This window comes from Rousettus aegyptiacus, unplaced genomic scaffold (genome assembly GCF_014176215.1).
Source record: "Rousettus aegyptiacus isolate mRouAeg1 unplaced genomic scaffold, mRouAeg1.p scaffold_m13_p_7, whole genome shotgun sequence".
In the NCBI taxonomy this organism is placed as follows: Eukaryota; Metazoa; Chordata; class Mammalia; order Chiroptera; family Pteropodidae; genus Rousettus; species Rousettus aegyptiacus.
Genome location: NW_023416310.1, coordinates 73,284,139 through 73,306,813, shown reverse-complemented (window position 1 = coordinate 73,306,813; position 22,675 = coordinate 73,284,139).

Here is a 22,675-nt window from a genome sequence, read left to right as displayed (position 1 = left end):
CTAGGAGGTGAAAGGCATCCGGCCACAGGCCGGGAAAGCAATGCAAAGGCCCCAAGAGAGGAAGGAGCTCAGCACGTTCGTGAACCAGCAAGAAAGGGAGAGGCCGAGGGCCTGAGATGCGGCCGCCGCCCCACGCCCAGACTCGGCGGGGAGAGACGCGGGATCCCGTCACCCGCAGGCTGCTGCTCCTGCTGCGGCCACAAGGTGTCACTGCGGGACGCTGGTCCTGCGCAGCCCTGTGACACCAGCTGCTGAAGCGACTCGCCCCACATCCCCGGACGCCCCCTGACGCTGCGACAGACAGCCGCGCCCCACATCCCCGGACACCCCCTGACGCTGCGACAGACAGCCGCGCCCCGCGCTCGGCACCGAGCTGCAGCTCTCTTGGGGCCCGTCCCGTGTACGTGGCTCCTTCTGACGCACACGCGAAGCCATGGGGGCTGGGTCCGGGGGTGCTTTAAGCCATGTGAATGCAGCTCTCGTGTGAACCCAGACCCCCCTCTCCCCACTGATGAATTCTCCGGGGAGATCGCTAGCAGCTCCAGGTAGGGGCCTCGCGATGAAATGTCTTAACCTGAATGTCAGCCGGCAGGTCCTGGGGCTTCCAACACCGTCCTTCCCAAAGCACACGGGTATGTTTCGTTTCAGAAAAGAAATCCGTGTAAGTCCGGCGTTGCCAAACCTTCCCATTTCTTTTTTCAGTAGAAGCCAAAAATGCTTATTTTTATGTGAAATTTCCAGATCTTAAAAATACCACAAAGGCCAAAAAAACCTGTCAGCTCTCAGAAGAAGCACTGTTATGACATCATTTAATTTCTGCCAAAGCAACTTCTTTTTTTTTCTATTATCGATGAGAAAGCGAGAACGGCTCTGGGGCAGCCAGGCCGCAATGTTCCCGACTGAACACAGACCACGCTCGGCGCTCACAGGATACAAACCGCGCCCGAGGTGCGGGGCTCAGACGGGCCCTTCCACGTCTACGTCTCAGACGCGACAGAGACAGAGCCCCTCGGAGGCCACGGAACCGCTGAGCCCCTCTCCTCTTTCCAATGCGAACGATCGCTACTTTCCCACCGCCTCCGGAACAAAACGGATGCGATACCCAACGAGCGAACCGCCCTTGACCCCGACGACACCCGGAGAGGCTGCTGCCCCAATCCCTCCATGGGATCGTCCAGAACAGCCCCAAATCCTCAAAGCGACGCTCTCAGCCCGACCCCGCTCCTGCGGCTCCTCCGGGCTGCGCTCTCTCTCCCTTGGCCAGCCGCACGAGCCCTCCCTTTAGACGACGCTCGTGGTCCTGGTGGCCTCGGACAACGGCGCATGCTCGGCCCCTGGCCACGCGTCGCGAGAGCCCCCGGCGCACGGCGCCGACGGCTGCCTATCGCGCGTGGCCCGGACGGCCCGCGCATGTCCCCGCCATCTGTTCGGTCTCCCCAGCACGCCCTCCCTGATCGTCACACTCTGACACTGGTTCGCGTCGTCATATTTATTTGTGCGGCTTATTAGCTGTATTGTGACTCTGTTTTTTTTTTTTTCTGTCTTCCCCACAGGACCATAATATGCTCTGTGAGGGACCCCACGCCCTCCCCGCCCCCAGCCCAAAGCCTGGTAAGAGCTCAGTGATGAGTGAACAGAATCGAATGGGGACCTGAAGACCGTCCCCCACCCAAGGAAAGAGAACCAGGGGAATGGTGTGCGAGTCGCAGCCCGGAGCACTGCGGATCGCTGTCCACGTCCCCGGGAGGAAGCCGCAGGGAGCGAGCCGCAGGCTTTGGCCGGCTGCCTAGGGACTGGAACCTTTCGGGTCTATGAATAGCATCGCCCAGGGCAGCCCAGCAGCGCTTGAGGTCCTGGGACCAGCACTAGCAATAGACTAATAAGGACAGCAGCGTGGCTGGGCCAGGGGTGACCCCCAGCCCCGGAGCAGGGCTGTTCCTCCCCAAGACTGGCAGCAACTCTGAAATGCATTGGGCTGGCATGCCGTCTCGCAGCTTAGGGAGGGAAGAGAATTGAGAAATTCTGGGGCTCCCCACCTTCCATGCTTGTCAAATAGACATTCTGGAAACCCAGAGACACCCCATGACTCTGCTAGGAAACAGAACTCAGGAGGAAGGTCGCCGACAGCGTGGCAGGTGCGTGGGGTTGACTGAGGACTCCCTGTGGACAGGTGTGCTTGTACTGAGTTTGGCAGGGAGGACCCTGCTCCTGGAAGCTGGGCTGGGGGAGAATCGGGTGAGTGCGCCCACGCTCCTGCCGCAGGCACCCCATGAGCCAGATCCAAATGTGGAGAGACTGTGACCACCGGGCTCGGAGCTCGAAGGCCAATGGGAGACCTTGAGCCAGCTCCGGCTCCCTTCTGCCTGCCCTTCTTGAAAGCAAGGGATGGGACCGCACGGTCACCGAAGGCTCTGTCCGCTCTCTGAACGGCCTGGACAGGGTCTGTGCTGTGTGCTCTGGGACACGTCACACGTCCTCCCTGAGCTTCAGCTTTTCTGTATGTAGGGAGCAGAGGGAGCAAATGCTGTAGCCTCGGGCAGACGCTGTGTTGGGCGCCTGGGATGCAGAGGTCAGACATGCCCAGGTCCTCCAGAAGCCCATCCTCTGGAGACGAGACGGGTGAATAGCATAGCTCCCCATGATTCTCGAGGGGCGACCAGAAGCACCGACGGTGAGCATCAGGTCGTGACCGCCGAGCTCATCCCACCCAAGGCTTCTTGCCCCCCCCCCAGCTCCCGCCTGCACCTGGTCTTAGAGAAATTCCACTCTTCGCCAGCATCTGCACACTCAGCATCATCATCACCTTCAAGAAGCTGAAAGGTCATGGGACTGAGGACTCCACACGTGTTTAGTGAACAGGAAGGTGCCCCAGCTATCAAAGAGAGAGGGTAGGGAGAAGGGGTCAGAATGATAATATACTGCTTGGAGTTATAAAGTATTTATGTCAGTATTATTACTAAGTAATGACAGTAGCAGACATTTATTGCATATTTGCACAGTACCAGTGAACACTCTAAAAGCTTCACCTAAAATATCCCATTTCATGATCCCAGCAGGCCCAGGTGGCAGACGCTACTTCTCTGTCTCAGCTCAGCAAACAGACTCGGTAGCTCGGTGATTTCTCAAAGCCACACACAGATCTGCCAGACTCCAAAGCCAGTGCTCTGAGCCACAGATGCCAGCAAGGGAGGCTGACCCATGACCCTAAATGCTCAGTCACCATAATGGAGAAAGACACCTTTCAAAAGAGCAAAAGAAACAGCAGCGTGCTCAAGAATGAACTTACAGGCAACCAGACCAGGCCAAGAGCAAGGACAGGGTGCAGCTTTGCCAAGTGCAGCAGGGGAGGGGGGCCGGGTTCCTGGGGCGGTAAGGTGGATGCTCCTCAGATCACCCCATTAATGTGTTGTAATGCCCATATAAATCCCATTAGTGCTGGGGAGAAGTTCTTGGTGAATTACTTAAAAGTAATCTAGAAGAGAAAATGCTCAAGGAGAGCCAAGAAAATGTCTAAGAAATGGAATAAGGAGAGGATCTCCACTCATTCTCTCCATGGATGCTTACTGAGCACCTACTATGTGCCAGGTGCTGAAGATGCAGATGCCGTCCTGTCCTCAGGGAACTCACAGCCTAGTGGGGACTGGGAATGCTACAGCACGGCGGGGGGGGGGGGGGCGGTCAGTGGGGCGGGTCTGGGGCTGACGCCGCCAGGGCTCCGGCACAGGCTCTTGAAAAGCGGGCGGCGGGGGAGGAGGGGCTTAGGAAACAGTAGCCGTGGGGATGGGGCTTTGCGTCCGCTGCACGTTGCGTCCCCGCAGACCCTGTGCGTCAGGAACACTGACGACCCCTACTTCACGCCTGAGGCGACGGCCCAGAGACGTGGGCCCGCTCGAGGTCACACGGACGGTGCGTGACGGGGCAGGGCCCAGAATCCGGGTCTGCCCGACCCCGAGGCCCCTGCTCGTAGGCCCTGCGGGGAGCGACTGAGAGGGCCCGTCCGGACCCCTCGGCGGGTTAAGGGCGGCTTAGTCCGTCAGTTGTGTTGGGATAATCACATGAAAGATGATTAACTTCATTTTCAAAACAGATTTGAGGTCGAAATGGAAGACAAAACCCATAAAAGTAATAGAGAAACTAACGGAAAAAAAAAAAGGGTTTATAGTTTTGAGTTGAGAAAGGGCCTTCCTGGCATGACCCGAGGCTCACGAGTGGAACAATAGATCGAAGCACACTGCGATTTGAAACTCGATCGCACGAGACAGGCACGCAGAGAACGAAACGAGAAAATATAGTCACGACACACATGACGCAGCTTGGCAGTCGAGGAGCCCTCACAAGGGGCGCAAACACTCCGAAAGAACAGCGGGCAACGGGCAGGGTGCTCGTCCCACACACGGGCCCCGCTCCGGCCTCTGGGACGGACAGTCACGTGTGCGCATTCGCTGGCCTGGGCCCCGTCTCGAAGGGCCGAATGAGGACGTGGGTCACGGAGCGCGTGGTCGGATGGCGAGGGGTCGGGCCGAATGGGCATCTTAGGACAAGGCCAGAGTCACTGCCGCAAGCCAAAGCCTCGAGCCCGACGCACTCGCGAGGGATGCTGAGAAGTGACATACTGGAGACGGCTCAGCATCCACCGACGGGAGACAGGCGTCAAACCTCATCGCTCGCCCAGACGATGGCAAGGCAGACTACAATCGTCTGGCTTTGAATTCCACTGCGACATTTATTAGCCATATAGCTTTGGGCAAATGACTTAAGCTCCATTTCCTCATCAACGAAATGAGAAGGGACCCTATTCGAATGGTCGTTTTAATGAGGATTAAAACCTGAATTATCCCAGAACAACTTTAGGAACATACTGGGTGCTTAGTAACCGGTAGCTCGGTAGCTTGTCATCGTCATCACCGTCACCATCATCCTCATCCGCAGAACAACCCCCCCCCACCCCCCGGAAAGGGCCACATCCCATCGTTTCCTGTCCACACCCCTGAGAGACGGTCTGGGCAGGAATGACACAGTTGACCAGCAAAGAAGAAGAAGAAAGTGGAGAAGAGGAGATGAGAGAGGCAGAGGCCTCTGGGGTCCCCAAGGAGGTCTGCAGGGACTCAGGGTGCATGGCATGCTTCTAATAAGGCAAGGCAGTGCTTGGTTTATGGAGTCGCTCTGTGTTCTTACCAAAAAAAAAAGGACAAACAGAAAACCTATCCTCTTCCGTTAAAAAAAAATGCATCCCGTTCAAATGGTTTTGTGTTCCTGATAACCAAAACATCTCGATCGAAACAAACGGCGGGCAACACGAGAGGAAAACCCAGAGACTCGCAAACTAGGACACAGAGACGCCGCCTCACCTGCCGCTCTAGAAAATCCTGGGCAGGTTGCTAGACGCTCAGGATTGGAGAGCTGCGTGGAAAGAGCTGATATCCCAGGTGGCCGCGAGCACACATCCGGTCAGCCTTGGGGAGAGCACTTCACCTTGAACCCGTTTGCCCTCAGACCTAGAAATGTCACCTTGAAGAAGCTTCCAACGAAAATCTCGGACCAGTTCACGAAGATACAAGTTTATGCTGATGAGGAAACTAAAAGTACCCGAGGGGGTCATCAGCCGGACAGTGAGGCGGGCCGCCGCGTCGGGGGGCGGGGGGAGGCGAGGCGGGCCACCATGACAGACGGTGGCCCGTGCTCCCTGGCCCCTGGGGTTCACATTGTGCGATGCCCTCCCCTGAAGTATGGGCGGGACCTATAATTTCCAATCCATAGGACGCCTGAGAGTTGAGCGGCCATCACGTCTGCGATTAGCTTGCAAACGATTCCGCCGCCGTCCTGCCGGCGGACCCCCCGCCTGGCCGGCTCCGATGAAGCGGGCTGCCGCGTTGGGAAGGGCCACGTGGCCCAGGCGGGCCGGGCAGCAGGGCAGCACCCGGCCTTGTCCCTCTTCCTGTTATAGGAGGGAAAGTCCCACACCCTTCACGACTCCCCCGTCAGCTCCCTGGCCAAACCGGGTCACGTGACGGTATCTGTCCTGGGGGTTGGGAAAGCCAGCATCTGACGTCCGGGCGAGGAGAAAGGGGGTGGAAGCCACCGAGGCAGGCAGCAGCTCTCTCCGTCCCTGCCTTGTTGCCCCCAGGGACCCCCCTCAGTGACCCAGCCAGGCTCCCAGGGCGTCGGCCCAGCACGATGCCTGCCCCTGGCTTTTCCTCTCTCCCAGGTGATTGTTCTCTTCCTTGAGTTTCAGTCCAAGCTGCCTGGGTCCATCCACAGGTCCCCCGGCTGCTCCGACTCCTCTCTCCCACCCTGGCTTCAGGAGATGGCCGATCGCTCCTCTTCCGTGAACTTATTTGTCAGCGTTCTCCCGAGGAGCAGAAGGAACAGGATATAGAGGGAAAGCACTTTATTTTAAGGAATTGGTTCGTGCCACTGAGTGGGCTGACAGGTTCCAAACCCAGCCTGAATGCAGCGTTCCTGACTCTCTGGGTTCTCGCCCGACAGTCTATTTTGCCAGTGGAGGGGGCCGGGGAGCCCAGTGCTGAAGAGCAGGGGCCTTGGAGCTGGGCTGGGGAACCCCAGGGTGCTGTGGGACCTTGGAGAAAGCACCGACTCCCTGGGCCTCAGTTTCCTCTTCTGTAATCTGGGGCAAATGACAGTGTACTCCTCACAGGACTGTAGCGAGACTCATTTCAGGCGATGTATACAAAGCACCAAGGGCCCTATACAGAAGATGGTAGACAGTCTAGAAATTGCGTTCCGCTCTTGTGAGCCAGAACCGGGGCATTGCGTGATCCTGGCGAGCCCGGGAAATAGCCAAGTCTGGGCCCCGGTCGGGGCAGGGACCTACTGTGACAGTCGGGATTCCCCGCCCGGAGGCCTTTCCGACGTCTCACTCCAGACTCGGGGCCCAGGTTGGCAGGGAATTCTGTACCCCACACGCCTCAGCCATAATGTCAGATGCTCCACCACAAACCAAGGGCCACCCTGGAGCCCAGGGCACAGATGAGAAACGGCCAATGGTGTAAAAAAAAAAAAAAAAAGTGCATTTCGCTGGAATTTTCCAGCAAAATGCTGTCCCCATGTCACGCCATTCGGTACCTTAATTGTTGCAATCTTGTTTTCCTTTCTCGCTGTGACGCCGTCAAACGCAGCAGAGGCGACTTATCCAAAGAAAGCATGTTTCGTGTCGTTTTTGGTGTTTTCTTTTGCTTTGTTTTTCTGTTTTGGTCGAAAAGGGGTCTGGGTTTCCTCAGAGCGAGAAGCTTCTTCCGGCTCCCCTTGAAAGCCTCTCCATGGAAGTGACCTGAATCGGCTCCCCCCACACATCGGCGTCCACGCAGGTCACAGACGGATCACCCTCCCTCTGGACAGGCCACGGGAATGGATGGACAGCAACCCCAGCCACAAGGAGCGTATTTTTCTCTTCGATCCTTTAGAAGAATATTCTTTACAGAGCCCGAGTGTGTCTCATTCCATGTCTTCCTTTGCCCCAAGCGCGGCTGCCTCACCTGCTCCCTCTGCCCGGAGACCAGGGGCGCTGGAGCCTTCTCTTCTCCGGGACACACCTGCCACCCAGCCTGAGCACAGGCCACGGACCCGCCACTCAGAAGACTGAGCCCAACCTCGCACGTGCCACGCCCTGGAGGCCCCCCCTCGAGCTGACTCCTGCCGGGCTCCTCTCTGAAGACGATCTTCCTTCCCCCGGCAGGGCCAGGGCCAATCCACTCCTCCTTTGCCTAAACCTCTTCGTCTCAGCACCTGTTCATCCGCTCATCCGAGCCAGCACGTGTCAGGCATTGATTACTTGTGCCGGGTACCGGGGACACAGAGGGAATAACATACACGAGGTCCCGTTACCGACTTTGGCGAGGCAACGCGGACAAGAAGCACATACGTAAAGTACTTTCAGAGAGCGGTAAGGGTTTCCGGCGCTGTAAAAAGGGAGGCCGTGCCAACGGCCGTGCCAAGGAGGTGACAGAGTGCGGCAGGTGATAAGCTCGAGCCTCGTGGCCTCTCTGAGGTTTGAGCGGCCATGGCGGGAGGGCGGGGGGCGGGCACTGCTGGCAGGGACCGGCCAGAGCCACTTGCTTGTGGTAAGGCCCAGCTTGGTTCTGGGTATGAGGAGGAAGCCACTGCAACCGAGGCACCCGGAGGGAGGCAGGGACTGCCGGGAGATCAGATCAGAGGTGCGGGCTGCGGCCAGGCCACACCGGTGGTGACACGGAGCTTTGATTTGATCCTAACTGCAACAGGAAGCCAGCGGGGCAGCAGAGAGGCGCGATCTGATTTATGGTGTTAGCGATTACTTACGCTGCTCTGTGGCTGGCGGGCCAGCCGTTGTGGAATGCAGGACACCGGCTCGGAGGTGCCTGCTGTCATTCCAAGAGGCCGGTGACCTGGATGCACAGACTCGGCAGCCTCCCGCAGAGGCCGTGACCTCAGAGCCCTAGGGGGCTGTGACCTTAGTCCCTACCCTTCAGTTCCTAGCACAGGGCTGGGCCCACAGGGACAGAATGACGTAGGGTGGTGTGTCAATCATTTTTGGCACATGTCCGAAACGTACATTCAGCAAAACAGCATCTCTTCGCTCTCTTTTGCTAAGCTTCCCTCCATGTGCCAGATTCCCCCAGCAACCGGGGCCAGCCCATGCGACTTCCTGCCTCGCCTGCCCTGGGCAGCTAAGGCCAGGCCTGGCCCGGCACCCTTGGCCATGTGCCCTCCGGGTCCCCTCCACTGAGGTCGCCCGGCTCCCGGGCAGCCTGGGGGGCTCGCGCTTTCGGAGGTAGGTTTTCCCATCTGAGCCTCCACGTTGCCATGGGGAAGGTGGGCGTTATTTTCCCAACCCCCAAAAGCCCCTTTCCCAAGACCCACCCCCCTGGCTCCTCTCTCTCCGTCCCTTCCCGCGACTGAGACAGATCTACTCCGTCTTCTGAAGTTCCGCGGGTCCGGAAACATCCAGGCTTTTCCCCTGCAAACCACGAGTTCTTTCTCTGCCTTCTGGTCTCCCTCCAGGTGGCTGGCAGCTGGGCGCCCAAGGTGAAGGGGTGCCACCTGATCCCACAGGAAGCGGGGAGGAAGGAGAGAAGGTCTAGGAGGAAGGAAAAGAGAAAGTGGGTGAGGGCGAGGGAGGGCGTGGGAGGGGGAGCCCCGTGGGTGGCGGGCGGCGGCGAGGGCGCAGGGTGCGCGCTGCGCTGGGCGTGGAGGGGCGGGGAGGGAGAGGGGGGACCGAGGAGGGAGCGGGAGGAAGGACGGCGAGGGGCAGTCGGGAGCTCCGGAGTGAGGAGGAGCGAGCCCGGGGCGGGGACGAGGAGGAAGTGGGTTTGAGCGCGGGGCGCGGGGCGGGGCGCGCTGTCGCCTCCGTCCGCACGCGGAGCCCGAGCGGGCGCGGGCGCAGGACCCCGGCGGGCGCGCGGGGCCGCGGCGGAGCCACTGTCGCCGGCTGCAGCTCCAGGTAAGGCGGCCGTCGCCTCCCGCGGGCCTGGGTGCGGTCGCGCGCGCGCGCTCCGCGTGTCCCGCCGTGTCCCCGATCCCGGATCCCGGCTTCCAGCCCCTGCCCCGCCCCCCGCTGGCTGCGCCTGACCTTGGGCAACTGGCTCCCGCCGCGAGCCTCAGTTCCCCTCCTCCGTGACCCCGGGGGCGCGGCTGCGCTGGGGTGCGGGGTCGGGCGTGTGTCCCCTCTGGCCGCGTGGGGGTGGCTTTGCCAAGTCCACTTGCGCGGATGCAGCCCCTGGTCTGGGCGGAGGCGCTGGAGCACGGAGCGGCTTTCTGCAGGGGGTGGGAGGCCGGGTCGGGAGAGACCCCAGCTACCTCGGGGAGCCTTTGTCCTCCCGGGTCCGGGAGCGAGAGTACCGCGGCACTCCCCCCGCGGGAGTCCCGGGCAGCAACCGGTGAGCCCCGAAAAGTGGCCGCGGCTAGGAGTTCCCTAGGAGTTCCCGGTCTTCTGTTTAAATCGTGCAGTCGACCTTGAGGGAGCCTCAGTTTCCTTCCTGAAAGTGGCTTGCTAGCTGGCTGTGAGGATGAGAAGGGGGCTCAGGAAAGTCCCCGGGGGCTTTAGCGCCCCCAGCACGGCAGCTCCCACTCCCTCACGTGGGGCGCACGGTCCAGGAGCCTTCGGCTTCCCTGGAACTCATCTGTCATCGCAGGGTCCCCTCTGGTCTCCTCTGCCAGAGATGGTCAGTGGCCCCACTGGGCAGGAAGCAGGGCCCAGGTGGTTGGGGGGAGGGGCCCCCAAACCACACACACATCCTGATGGATCCTCAAGGCGTGAAGGCTGTGAGGCCACACTTTCCGTCCTGTGGAGAGTCCTGGCTTTATCCCTGCGAGCCTCTGTTTCCTGCCTTGAAACAGAAAGTTACAAATTCCTGCCTAGTAATGAGCCCCTTGTAGGTCATGATAGGTAATTAAATACATGTCTTAGCATCTCTGGCCCTGAAATAGGGTGGACATTCAACAGAATGGGAAAAGAGCATTTCTCCAGCACCTGCCCGGAGCGGTCCAGGTGTGCCGCGTGCACGGTAGTGGCCGCGGTCATCGCAGCGGCCCTGGGAAGCAGGTGCCGTTAAGCCCCAGAGTACAGACGAGGACACCAAGGCTCGCAAGGGGCCGGTGACCTCTGCAGGGCCACACTGGTAGGACATGCCTGTGCTGGCCACACTGGTAGGAGGACATGCCCCAGGTCTGCCTGGCTCTGGACGGCTTCTAAAAGTGCCGCACCAGCCCCAAAATACGGCCGCGAAAGGTGTCCAGCATGAGGCTAGGACCAGGGAGAGACCCCCCCGGAGGGACACCTCCAATCAGCGAGGGGTTCTTGTCCCACCTGCACTAGGAAGGGGCTGCAGAACCGCTGGGCAGAGTGAGGCCGAAGGCCGGCAGCGGGGCTGGGGTGCCCTCGCGGGCGGGTCCTCAGGGGTCTGCAAGGCAGGAAGGCCGCTTGGCACCGCCACGCGGCAGGCAGGTGCCAGGCGCCCCCACCCCGTCCCTCCATCTTCTCCCCCTTCCTCTCCCACCCCGTCTGCACGAACCTCGGCCTCTCCCGCCTAAACGGGCACTTGCTGTTCCCCATCACCTGATGACTAACGGACCCGACCTTCCCAGGGGAAAACGAGGCCAGCTGCGGTCTGTCTCCGCCGACGCCCCAGAGCAGGAGAAACAAGATTAAGACTCAATCCCAAGGATTTCGCTCGGCCTCAGAGAGGAAATCCTTGCTGGTGGGAAAATGGATGTCCCGAAAGGCTAGGGACGTTCCTTTGCCAAAAACGTTTTTAGAGAAGAAGAGGACATCCAAACAAAACGAGCAGAACGTGAGCGAGGCTCTTCCAGAGGCAGACATGTTCATCTGGCAGCAGAGTGCCTAAATGCCCAACGATACGGGACCGATTAAGTAAATTTAGAGCCGTGTAGCTGCTAAAAACAGACAGCGCTTACTGAAAGGGGACATGCTGTGTATGGCATGTGTATGGCAGGCTGGTGGTGGTCACTAAAAAAAAAAAAAGACTAGAAGAAAATGAGCCGAAGAGCAGTAACCGTGGTCGCCAGTGGGTGGCGGCGTCATGGGGGATTTGTGCCCCGGCTCGTAATTTCTGAACTTCCCAGGTTTTATGCGGCGAGCGTATACTGTAATGGTCAGCGAACATAGAACTGCCTGGCTTCTGCTGACGCTATCACCAGCCCGCTGCTCCTGCCTCCTCCTGGCCAGCACCCAGGACGGGGCCGGCACAGGGATGCTCGTCGGCGATAGGGCCGCCTCTGTGTTGAGGCCCCGCTGGCCCCTCAGAAGGGAGGGGACGCTAAATTATTAATACTAATAACACCTGGCATCTGGCGTGTTCTTACCGTGTGCTCGCGATAACCTCGCGGAGTAGATAGCAGCAATACCCCATTTCTTACGGAAAAGAAACCGAGAGTCGCACACATCCAGCCACTTGCCCAGCCGGGTGTCGCACACGACTGAATCCCGAGCCATCCAAATCCAGAGCCCACCCTTCTGACCAGAGGCGGGAGGGTCAGCTGACCAACCGGCTGACACTCACGTGCCTGTTACAGAAACCCCGGGGGGCGGCGAGTGCTCTCTGCCCCGCCCGCTGTCCTGTCCGGGTGAAGGGCTGGCTCCGCACTGACCTCCAAAGCTCCCGGCTCTGTGCGGGATGCAGGGGACCCCGGGGTGCAAAGGTGCCGCCTCTACAGAGCGGTGTGTCAGCAGTGTCCTCGGGACTTTGGTGGGAGTGTTTGTTTAGGAAACCATGCGACTTCAGAGGGTGAAGGGTGAAGGCTCCCCAGAAGGGATGCTACGGGAGATAGTTCTGGGAAGACAGGCTAGAACTCACCAAGTGAGCGAGGGGGTTAAGACCGTGGTCCTCAACCGGGCATGGTTTTGCCTCCCAGGGGACCTTTGTCAATGTCTGGAGATATTTTGGATTGTCACAACTGGGGGGGGGGAGGAGGGTGACACCTAGTGGGTAGAGACCAGGGATGCTGCTGAACATCCCACATGCGCAGGACAACCCCCTCGCAACAGAGAATTATCCCGTCCAAAAGGTCAACCGCACTGGGCGGGGCGGGACGGGCGCTCCAGGGCCGGATCGGTGCGAGGCAGCCCCCGACACTCCCCCGGTGGCTCCTTCCTGGGTGCCGGGCCCTCTAAGCCCGGGTCCGCTCTGCCCCAGCAGCACCCACAGTGGTCTCTCTCCCTTTTTTAAACATAAAAGCTTTATAGAGCTCTAATTCACACGCCACCTAAAGTGCACACGCCAGCCGCTTCTAGGGTCGCGTGACCATGACCACCGTCCAACGCCAGAGCAAGTCCATCGGCCCACGGGCTGTCAGTCACTCCCGATCCGGCTGCCACTCCCACACCCAGCGCTAGGCAACCGCTCATCTGCTTCTGTCTCTGCACGTGAGCTTTTTCTGGGTGCGGCAAACCGATGGACTCGGGCGCCGTGTGGCCTTTTGTAATGGGCGTGTTTTATTTAGCACAAGGTTTTCGAGGTTCATCTGTATCGTAGCGTGTGTCGATGCTCTGTTCCTTCTTATGGCCAAAATAACATCTCGCCGCATGGAGGGGCCGCAGTGTACCTGCTCATCGGGCGATGGACATCTGGGTTGTCTCTGCGCTTGTAAATAACGCCGCTGTGGACGCTGCAGGACGGGTTTTTTTGCGAGGACATGCGTCTTCGCTGCTTTTGGGTGTGCGCCTTAGCAGCGGAATTACTAGGTCACGTGATGAGGCCGCGTTTACCCTTCTGAGGAACCGCCGGGGGGTCTTCCGAAGCCGCTGCGCCCCTCCGCGTGGCCACCGGCCGGCCGTGGGCGAGGGCTCCCGGGGCTCCTCGGCCTCGTCCGTGCTGCCTCTCCGGCTTCTGGATCCTCGCCACCCGAGCGGGTGTGAGGTGGCGTCATCGTGGGATTCGATTCGCGTTCCCCTGATGGCTAATGACTTTGAACATCTTTTCGGGAGCCTGTTGCCCACTTAAGTATCTTCTTGGCAGCGCCGCCTCTTCAGAGCAGAGTCATCCTTAAAAATGTTGCGTGTCGTTCTCTCGCTTAGGCTGAAACGCAAACCCCGCAGAAGCTGCACGCGCTCGGGCCCTGCCCACGCCTCCTCCCCGCACCCGCTCTGCCCGTCGGCGTCCGCACGGCCTCTCTGGGGTCGGCCTGAGCCGGGCTTTCCTTGTCATCTCAGCCTCAAGGGCCGCGACCCCCAGCCCCGTCCTAGCACAGCTGAAAGTTCCTTTTGATCATTTTTTTTTTTTTTAAATATCTGTTAAGAGCTGGACGAACTGGGCTCCGCATGTGACTGCGCTGGCCATCGCTGTGTGAGCCTGGGCGAGCCACTGCCCCTGCCCGGGCCCCAGTGGCCCCATCTGAAACGAGACGGGGCACCCTGGCGCCCCTCCTGGGTCCTTCTGTGACGCCGGCTTCTACATGACAATGCTGCGGGGCAGCGTGGGCCTGCCGCTGGGGCCGGGAGGGAGAGGTGGCTGGAGCCAAGTTGGTCACGGACCAGAGCAGGCAGCGCGGCTGATTACAGCCAGCCCGGCCCCGTGGGGACAGTCCCCAGGCGCACGTGGCCACCCTGACCTGGTCCCCAGCCTCCAAAGCAGCGGAAAGGACCGGACAGCGTGGCCACTCGCAGCCCCGGGAGAAAAGCCTTCTAACCCCCGAATCCTCTCTGAGCGCGTGGAGAGACAAAGAAAGGGTGCGACTCTCTGGGTGGCCGGAGCACAGAGGGCGTGACGGGAGGAGGGGGCGGGAGAGGGGGACAGGAAGCTGGACGAGGAGCTGCAGGCAGCGGGGTTCCGGGTCCGGCCGGCGCCGTGCTGAGCGGGTGCATGTCACGTGGCCTGCTCACTCCCACTGGGCTCTCAGGACGCGCCGGGCCTTTAGGCCCATGTGCCCACCTGTCCCTCACAGCAGCCAGGTAAGGCAGGGGCTCTCGTGACCTCCATCCCTCCAGCCGAGGCTCATCGAGCAGAGACACCAAGCGGCCGCTTCCTCTGGCCACCGCGGAGAGCAGCAGAGGGGCCGGAATGCGACCCAGGCAGCCGGCTCCAGAAGCTCCTCGCTCTTGACCCCCACAAGCCTCTTGACATCCTGGCGCAGCTGGCATCATCCCCGTCTCATGGGACGCTGAGCTCCAAGCGCAGTCGCCCAGCTGACGTGGCCTCTGGTGAGAAGCCGAGCGGGGGACAGGACCAGGACCAGGACCAGTGCTAGGGCTGTGAGAGACGCGTTCTCGTCAGGGGCCTGCTGGCCACCACGCGGCGGCGGGCTGGGAGGATGGCCTTCTCGGCCGGCGCAGTCCCGTCTGGCCTCCTGGGCGGACTGCTCGCCCCCCTCCCCCCGCCTGCCCAGGTCCTGTGTTTTTGCGAGGCTTTTGCAGGGCTCCCGTCTTCTCCCCGTCTGGGGGCCTAGGGCCTTCTCTCACAGGAAGGGGGCGACCTGAAGTCTAGCATTTCTGGGGAAAGACCAGAGGATGGACCTGGGGAGTGTGGAGAGCTGACTTTTACTGAGGCGCCACCCGCCCCGGCACCTTGCCTTCACCTTCCCCGTTTCACAGATGGGGAACCCGAGCCTCGCAGGGGTTCCTGGCCCCTTCCCCTGACACGGTTTGGCTTCTCCAAGAGTGGGGCTGGCAGCCCGGGGTGTCCAGAGGTGGGCTTGGGGAGTCCTGGACAGCCCCCTCCCCAGCATGGCCCGTCTGCCTTCCTGACAGGGAGGAGGTGGGGTGGGGCTCTTCCCATGGCGAGATCTGTGAGGAAGGCACAGGGCGTGCGTTTTCAGGGTGACCTATCCCAGAGAAGTGAACCTCGTGGTGAGTGTAATGATAAAGCAACTCCTTTTGCATAAATGCAATCACTTTAAGAAAAAAAAAAAAAAGTTAAGCGAAAGGAAACAGCACTGGTATTATTTTGAGTTTGGCAAAAATCTTGCGGGTGGGAGTCACGGGGGGTGTGGACCAGGCAGGCTGTTGGGGGGGTGGACAGGAGAGGGCTCGTCCCTCTTCTGACCGGCTGTGCGGCCTCTCTGAGCCACATTTGCAAACCGGGGTGCCGGCGGGTGCCCGGACTGCTCCACGGAGTTCCCCCGTAAGACTCTGGAGGAGCTCGCGGGCACGTGGCGGGGCCGTGGACGTGCGGGAGGGGGCGGGGTGTTGCGTAAGATAATCAGCACGCGTGAATGTTCCTGGCAAACGCTCGCCGTTTGCTGCCGGTATCATTAAGGTGACAAGGTGACCCGAAGGCTGAGGACTTTGGCCGGTAAGAGCAAGCCGTGCCTTGCCGGAAGGGCGACACCTTCCTGGACCGAGATCAGGGGGAAGAACAGGGAGAAAGGGAGCCATGGTGTCCGTGGGGGCAGTTCTGGTGCCCCGGGGGGGGTGGCAGCTCCGGTGGCGGCGGCTGCTGCCGGAGGTGGTGGCAGTGATCGTGGTGAGGGCGACGGCAGCCGTGAGGAGGGCCGGGATGACGCCGCCGGTGGCAGGGATGGTGACAGCCCGGGGGCGGGCCTGAGGGCCGTTACCGCAGGGGGGTGAAAACGAGCAGCTCTGCAGGGCTGCCCGGAACAAGGGACCTAGCCTTGCTCTCTGGGGGCTCGGCTTTCTGGGAACCTACAGAAGTATCTGCAAACCACCAAATTGCAAGGAATACGTGTCTAATTGGCAATCAACAAACGTAACCCGATGACAGCTAGTCAGTGGCAGCTCATTATGCTAAAGAGCTACACACGAATTACATTTTCCATGCAATGTGCATGTGTTACGATGTATCTGCTGTGCGGCAGGGGGAGGCCTCCGAAAGAAAGAGTGTATGGTGGGGACCCACAGTGTCTTTAAGGGGCTGCGACCGCCTGACAAACACTTTGTGAGACAGCGAGCCCCCCGCCACGGGAGGTGTGCAAGGAGAGAGTGGGGCCGCCTCCCGGGGATGCTGTAGGAGGGTCCCGAACACCAGGTGACCGCTGAGTTTTGCGTCTACACAGAGCCCTCCTATTTTAATATTTCAGGGTCTCGCGATGCCTTCCCCCCCCAACCCCTCCACACTCACCTTTCTGCTGGGAAGCCGAAGGTATGAAATGTGTGAGAGGTACTACTGCACGTCGGAGCCACACCAGGGACTCACACTCACTCAGGGCCCGATTCCCAGCCCAGGGTCCTTTCCATCCTGCCCCCTGGTGGCAGAGTGTTGCCCGCCCCCCTCAGGCAAACACTGGCAATCCTGGGTCTCACCTCCCCTAAAAGAACCAAGACAGAACTTTCATTGGGCCCAGCCCAAGCCCTGCCCTGAACGCCCCATCCCCAGGCCTCCCCCGCACTGGCCAACCCAGGGCTGGCAGTGGCCTCGGCCAAGTCGCAGAAGACGTAAACCTCCATTTCCTCATCGATGAAATGGACGTGAGTGACGGTGCCCGCGTGCCAGGGCCATGGCAGAGCTCGGAGATTAAGTGTGTAAAATGCTCCGAACCCCGCCTGGCTCCTTCCAAGTGCCCGGCCGATGGAATGTTGCACTGCCGCTGTGACTGTTTCGATGTGCATTTAGACGATCCCGCGAGGATTAAGGGCCCGTCGGGGTGGAGCCTGTGCTCACAGCGCTCGGACGGACAGACGAGCAAGGACAAGGCCAGGGAGCACACGAGCTGCGGAGGCCCCGGGGGGGCGGTGGAGGAGCTGCCTCGGGGGGTTGAGGAGGGCCCCCCTGCAGAACTGACATTCATCCCCTGGTACGAATGCCCAGGTCCGCGGCAGATCGCGGGCAGGACGGAGTGTCATCGGACATGCTGACGCTGAGGCAGGGTCGGTGTGGCCAGGCACCCGCGGAGGCCTGGGGGTAACGCAGGAGGTCGGAGAGGTGGGGTGCAGGCCCCGCGGGGCTCGGCGAGCCAAGGTGAGAGTAATGCCGGACGGCGTGGGGGAGACAAGAGCGGGCAGGCGGCAGCAGGGAAGCCAGTGGAGAGCGGTCGCCAAAGTCCGGGCGAGAGACCGTGCTGGCTTGGGCCTGGACCCCCCCGGATGTGGCCGCGGCCAAGACAGGGCATCTCAGAGGCAGAGCCGCCAGCCTGGCGGACGGACGGGTGGGATGTGGGGATGAAGGCAAGACGGAAGTCAACGAGGACGCCCCGGTACCCAGCCCGAGCGCCCAGGCGGGCGGAGAAGGGGGTCGGGGGTCCTGCCCAAACCCACGCTGCACCATCTGCACGCACTTTGTGCCCACGACGCCTCAAGCAGGCAAACCCGTGGAGCCAGAAAGCAGGGCGGAGGTCGCCAGGGAGCGTGGAAGGGGTTGGGGGCGGGGCAGGGGGGCCGTGACAGCTCATGGGTGCCGAGTTGACTTTTGAGGGGGATGAAAATGTTTTGGAGCCACAGAGAGATACTGGTTATAAAACGCTGCCAAATTGCACACTACAACATGGTCCGTTTTATGACTTTCGCCTCAACTGCAAAAAAAGAAGGAGGAGGAGAAGGAGAAATAGACTCTCGGATAAACAGTAACCAAGGGGAGTTGTCCCCAGAGGTGGCCTGGGAGCACGGACTGGACCAGACGCACGTATCAGGGTGGTGTGCATGACGATGCTCACCCAGAGGCCACGGCCAGGCCCCACTCGAAGCCCCGTCTCGCCTGTGCCTGCCGAGCGCCCCTGACCCTGAGTCTCACCGACCGGCGAATGGGAGTAACAGTGACCTCTGCATCGCGGAGGCATGAAATCCCCCGCGTGCGCTCGGCCAAGAGAAGTGGTCAGTGTCCTGGCTTCTGGTCCAGGTCACCGTTTGCCAACGTGATGCATCGGTATCCGTCGTGAAAAGATGCCCACTTTGGTCCCTCCGTCCAGCTCTGCCCGGTGGACACACGTCCAAGGCGTGGGCGGGTCTCTCCCCGACCTGGCCCCGCCCCCCAGTTACAGGACGTGCTGCGCAGCTAGGGGCCCCGCCCCCCAGCACCCGACAGCGGCGTCCGCCTCAGGGGAGCTGCACCTCAGCCCAGCACCCGTAAGTGGGACGAGAGGGCTTCTGGGGAGGCCAGAGGTCACTTCGTTCCCATCTCGCTCGTCAGCACCCAGGCCGGCATGCCCTCGGGGAGCACACGAGCTGCCCGGCTGACGTGCGTCCCCCCGCTTCTGGGCCCGTGCGGGGCTCCTGTCGGGGTGGCACTGCTGGGCCCCTCTGCGCCCTCAGCCCTAGGTGCTCAGACATTCGACGGGCCAGTCACGGGGACGTGCCGAGAAGTTGAGGCTCGGGAAGACGGGGAACCGCCTCTCCCGACCCCAGTGGCTGTGCGCAGTAAGCCGCGGTGCTAACCGGGGCAGGCAGCAGGACCCCGCCCAGGCCGGCCCCGCTGCCATTCCCACCCCCGACGTACACGCAGCAGGCGAGCCGGACGGCGGGGACCCTTCCCCCACCGCTCACGCTCATACTCCCCGCTGCGGTGCAAAAACCCGCATCCCCGCCTCCGAGCGTCGCTGGCACCGCCCTCTGCCTGGACCTCCTTCCAGTCTGTACAGCTCTCAACTCAAATGCCTCCTCGCAAAGCTTCAGAACCTTCCAGGTCAGGTCTGCTCCCCACCCCCCATATCCACCCCTGCGGCCCCCCGTATGCCCCTTCCTACGCGTCTTAACTGCAGTTAGGTGAGCCGCTGTGCAGCGATTTGCTCCGTGGCCATCTCCCCCACTGCCTGAGAAGCCCCGAGGTGTGTCCGTCAGGGTCCCCACAGAGGCACAGTGTCTGCCCCTGGCAGGCCCTTGACAAAGACAGGGTGTGCGTGAATGCTATGCCCCAGCCTTGCGGCGTTAGAAAATAGCAAAAATAATGTTATTATAAGATGACTTATGATGGGTTACATCCCCAGAAACCATCATTAAGCTGAAAATATGGTGACTCGAATACGCTGCCGGGTCCCGCGGACTCACCCATGACCGCGGGGCGGCCGGGGGCTGCTCTGGCCGCCGCTGTCCAGCGTCCCGGGGGAGCGTCGCGGCGCGCTCCGCTAACACAGGAAAAGGCCAGAATCCCAAACCCAAAGCCCCGTTTCTCCCGAGTGCGCATCGCTTTCGCGCCGTCGTAGAGTCGAGATCGTCCGCCAGGGGCCGTCGGTCATAACCCTATAATATTCCATAATATGCAAGGCGCTGGTTTTCACACCTTCGCTCTCTGCACGTTCACGTCCGCCAAGTGACGGAGGACGTGTTACCACGCCCGTTTCACACATAAGAAGACCAAGGCTCGGGGAGCTGGCGGCACCGTGGCCAAGGTCCCCGAGCTACGGGATGACGGCGCTGGCATCGGAGCCCAGGTTGGTGCGAACGCCCTTGCCCCCGGCCCCTGGGGCTCCCTTCACCCCTCCGAGGGTCGGTTTTTGCAGAACGTGCTCCAGCCCCTCCCCCCCAGGAGCGCCCGCCGGCTCGGCCAGAGGCGCCCGGCGCACAGTGGTGCCCTGTGAACGCCGCCTTCTTGTCCTGCTGTGAGATATTTCCAGGAAAATCAGATTCCTCGTCCAGGCTGAGTGGGAAACACAACCAAAGGATCTCTAACGGATTCCCTCGGACCAGAAGGGGAACTTCGCTTCACTTACCAATGAGAAGGAAGAAGAACGAGTGAGATCGGAGTGACTCAGAAGGGTGTCCATTATGCGATGGGACTTTTTAAAGGTACTAAGGAAAGGAAGCTGCTGAGTCACGTGTACGCTGTGCGTGAGACAGTGTCCAGCACAGAGAGCGGACGGAAGTCTCCAGCATGCCACGCGGTCAGCACCGGGCACCTCTCGGCTGTGAGGGCTTGGGTGCATGATGCTCCAACAGTCGGCCCCTCCTGTATACCTCACAACACTTGGTTTCCTGCAATAAGCCAGTCATTGTTTTGAAAGTTTGAAAGTGTCCTCTACATTAGCTGGATTGGTGATGACGATGGTGACGATGACAGTGATTTGGGGGTCCTGGGGTCCTCTAGGGCAATCACCCTGTCTGCAGAGTATGGGATGGATTGTGCTCCACGCAGAAGGTCACCAGGACCTTCTGGACCTGGGCCGTGAAACAGAAATACAACAGAAGCCGTTCTCGTCTGACAAAAGGAACCACAGCTGTCCCATTTGTCACTGTGCGACGGCGTTTGGCACATTGCAGGCTGTGAAAGAAATATTTGCTGAATAGAACAGAGGGAGGGAAGAGAGAGAAAGAAGGAAAGAGGGAGGGGGAGAAGGAAGAGGCAGGAATGAATTTCTAATTACACAAGAGGCTGTTTCCTTCGGATCTGAAGACCCCCGAAACCTGACCGTGGAGATGGGTCCACATCCAGAACACCTCTACCGGGCCGCCAGGGAAGCTCAGAATCTTGCGGCGAAGAGGGAGGATTCTCCTGCCGCTGCCATCTCCGAAGTTAATTAAGTGTGGCAGTGACAGCCATGCTGTTTGGGCTATTTATGTAATGAAAAGACCTGCTAAAAATAACGCGGAGAGGTGCCGCTCGCGAGGCCAGGAGGCTGAGCGAGAAGGAAGGGCCGAGGGGCACCGGGAGCCCGGACGCCCGCGTCAGCGCCGCGGTCACGCCTGAGCGGGGCTCCCCGTGCTCGGGCGGCGGAGCCGCGCCCCGCAGGGGCCGCGGAGAAGCAACATTTGTGTCACGTGGCGCTTAGCCTGCCTCCGAGAGAGGGGCTGGATTTCTGCAGACACCCGGATCCCAGGCGATGGCCGGTGCCGGCTGCTCCCCGCAAAAACCAGGGTCAGCTCCGGAGAAGGCGTCCGGGAGTCGAGCAGCGCGTGGCTCGTTCTGTGTCAATGGGAACCGCAGAATATCAGCACCGGGAGTGAGTCTCTGCGGGTTCGCCCGGAGGCGCTGTGTGCCGGCCGCTCGGGGGCAGTGATGTTTGCACGGGGAGGGGGGGAGGGGGAGGAAGGGACTGGGAACCACCCGAATACCGAATCCGTGATGCGCTGCGGGGTGACAGAATGAACCTGGGCCAGCCCCCGCGCCCCCCACGGACTGCGTTAGAGAGAAAGGTTCCCGTGTGCCGAGCCAGCCCACATGGGGGCGGGACTGCACCCCTGGGGGCGGGACCCCATGGGGGCGGGGCCGCACGTGCCGCGGAACGGGAAGAGTAAGATGCAGAGAGATGGACAGAGCAGGTGGTTCGCGCACCTGGCCCCCTGCCGGCTCCCGCAGCCCAAGCACTCAGACCGGCTTTTTACGTTTGTCAGTGGTTTAGAAATCGTTTTGAAGAGTTGGAGGAATTCTGAAGGAGATTATCCCGCGACACGTGAAAAGTGGGTGGAATTCAAATTCCAGTGTCCCCCGTGACGCCTCCTTGGCGCGCAGCCCCACTGGCTCCCATGCGCGTCACCTGGCAGGTGCTCTTCGCCCCACGCCGTCCGCGGGGGGCTGAGCAGAGACGGGGTGCGCCGCGAGGCGGAGAATATCTGCTCCACGGCCCTGCCCTGCGGAAGCTTGGGGCCCCTGGTTTACAGCACCGGGACGTCCTGTGAAAGGACAGTGTGTCAGGTGTCACAGCGAACACGGTTCCGTTGCCACTTGATCCGCCCGCATTATCTTAGCCCACCTGCGGGGCCGGCTGGGGAGCCGACCCCACCTGCTCTGAAGGAGCTCGGAGTCCGTCTGAGCCTTCCTTCTGACCCTTCCTCCTCCGGCGTAAACAGTACCTGCCCCTCCAACCCCACCTCACACAATGACAGGGCAGCCCAGCCCCTGCCTCCGACTCCCGCTGCCTGTCCTGAGGGCCTCGGTCCCTGCCAAGGAGAGGCTCTCGGATGGCCATCGGGGAGCAGCCGGCACCGGCCATCGCCTGGGATCCGGGCGGGTCTAGAAGGAGCTCACGCTCCTGCTCTGCTTTCGAAGTGCTCAGCGCCTGACCTTTGCATTTTCAGCTCCTGCCCTCCGCAGTACCGGACCCCTGTCACGGGGATGGGAGTGGCCGTCGGCTGTGGAGAAGGACGCGGCCACATCTCCACATGACCCTTCCCGAATAACACCAGGGCGACCTCCAGACACCTCAGGCTCTGTGCCGGACCGGCATCGGTCTGGGAGGAAGACAGCTCTGCGGGCAGCGATGCGAGGGCTGGGGTCTCAGCCACCGACCTCGCACACCCGTGCTCGACGCCTCCGAGGACGCTGCTCTGTTCACTTGTAGAAAAACGGCACTGAGCCAGCCAGTCATCGTGGCCCCCCCACGTCTGGACACTGTCCTGTGGCTCCGG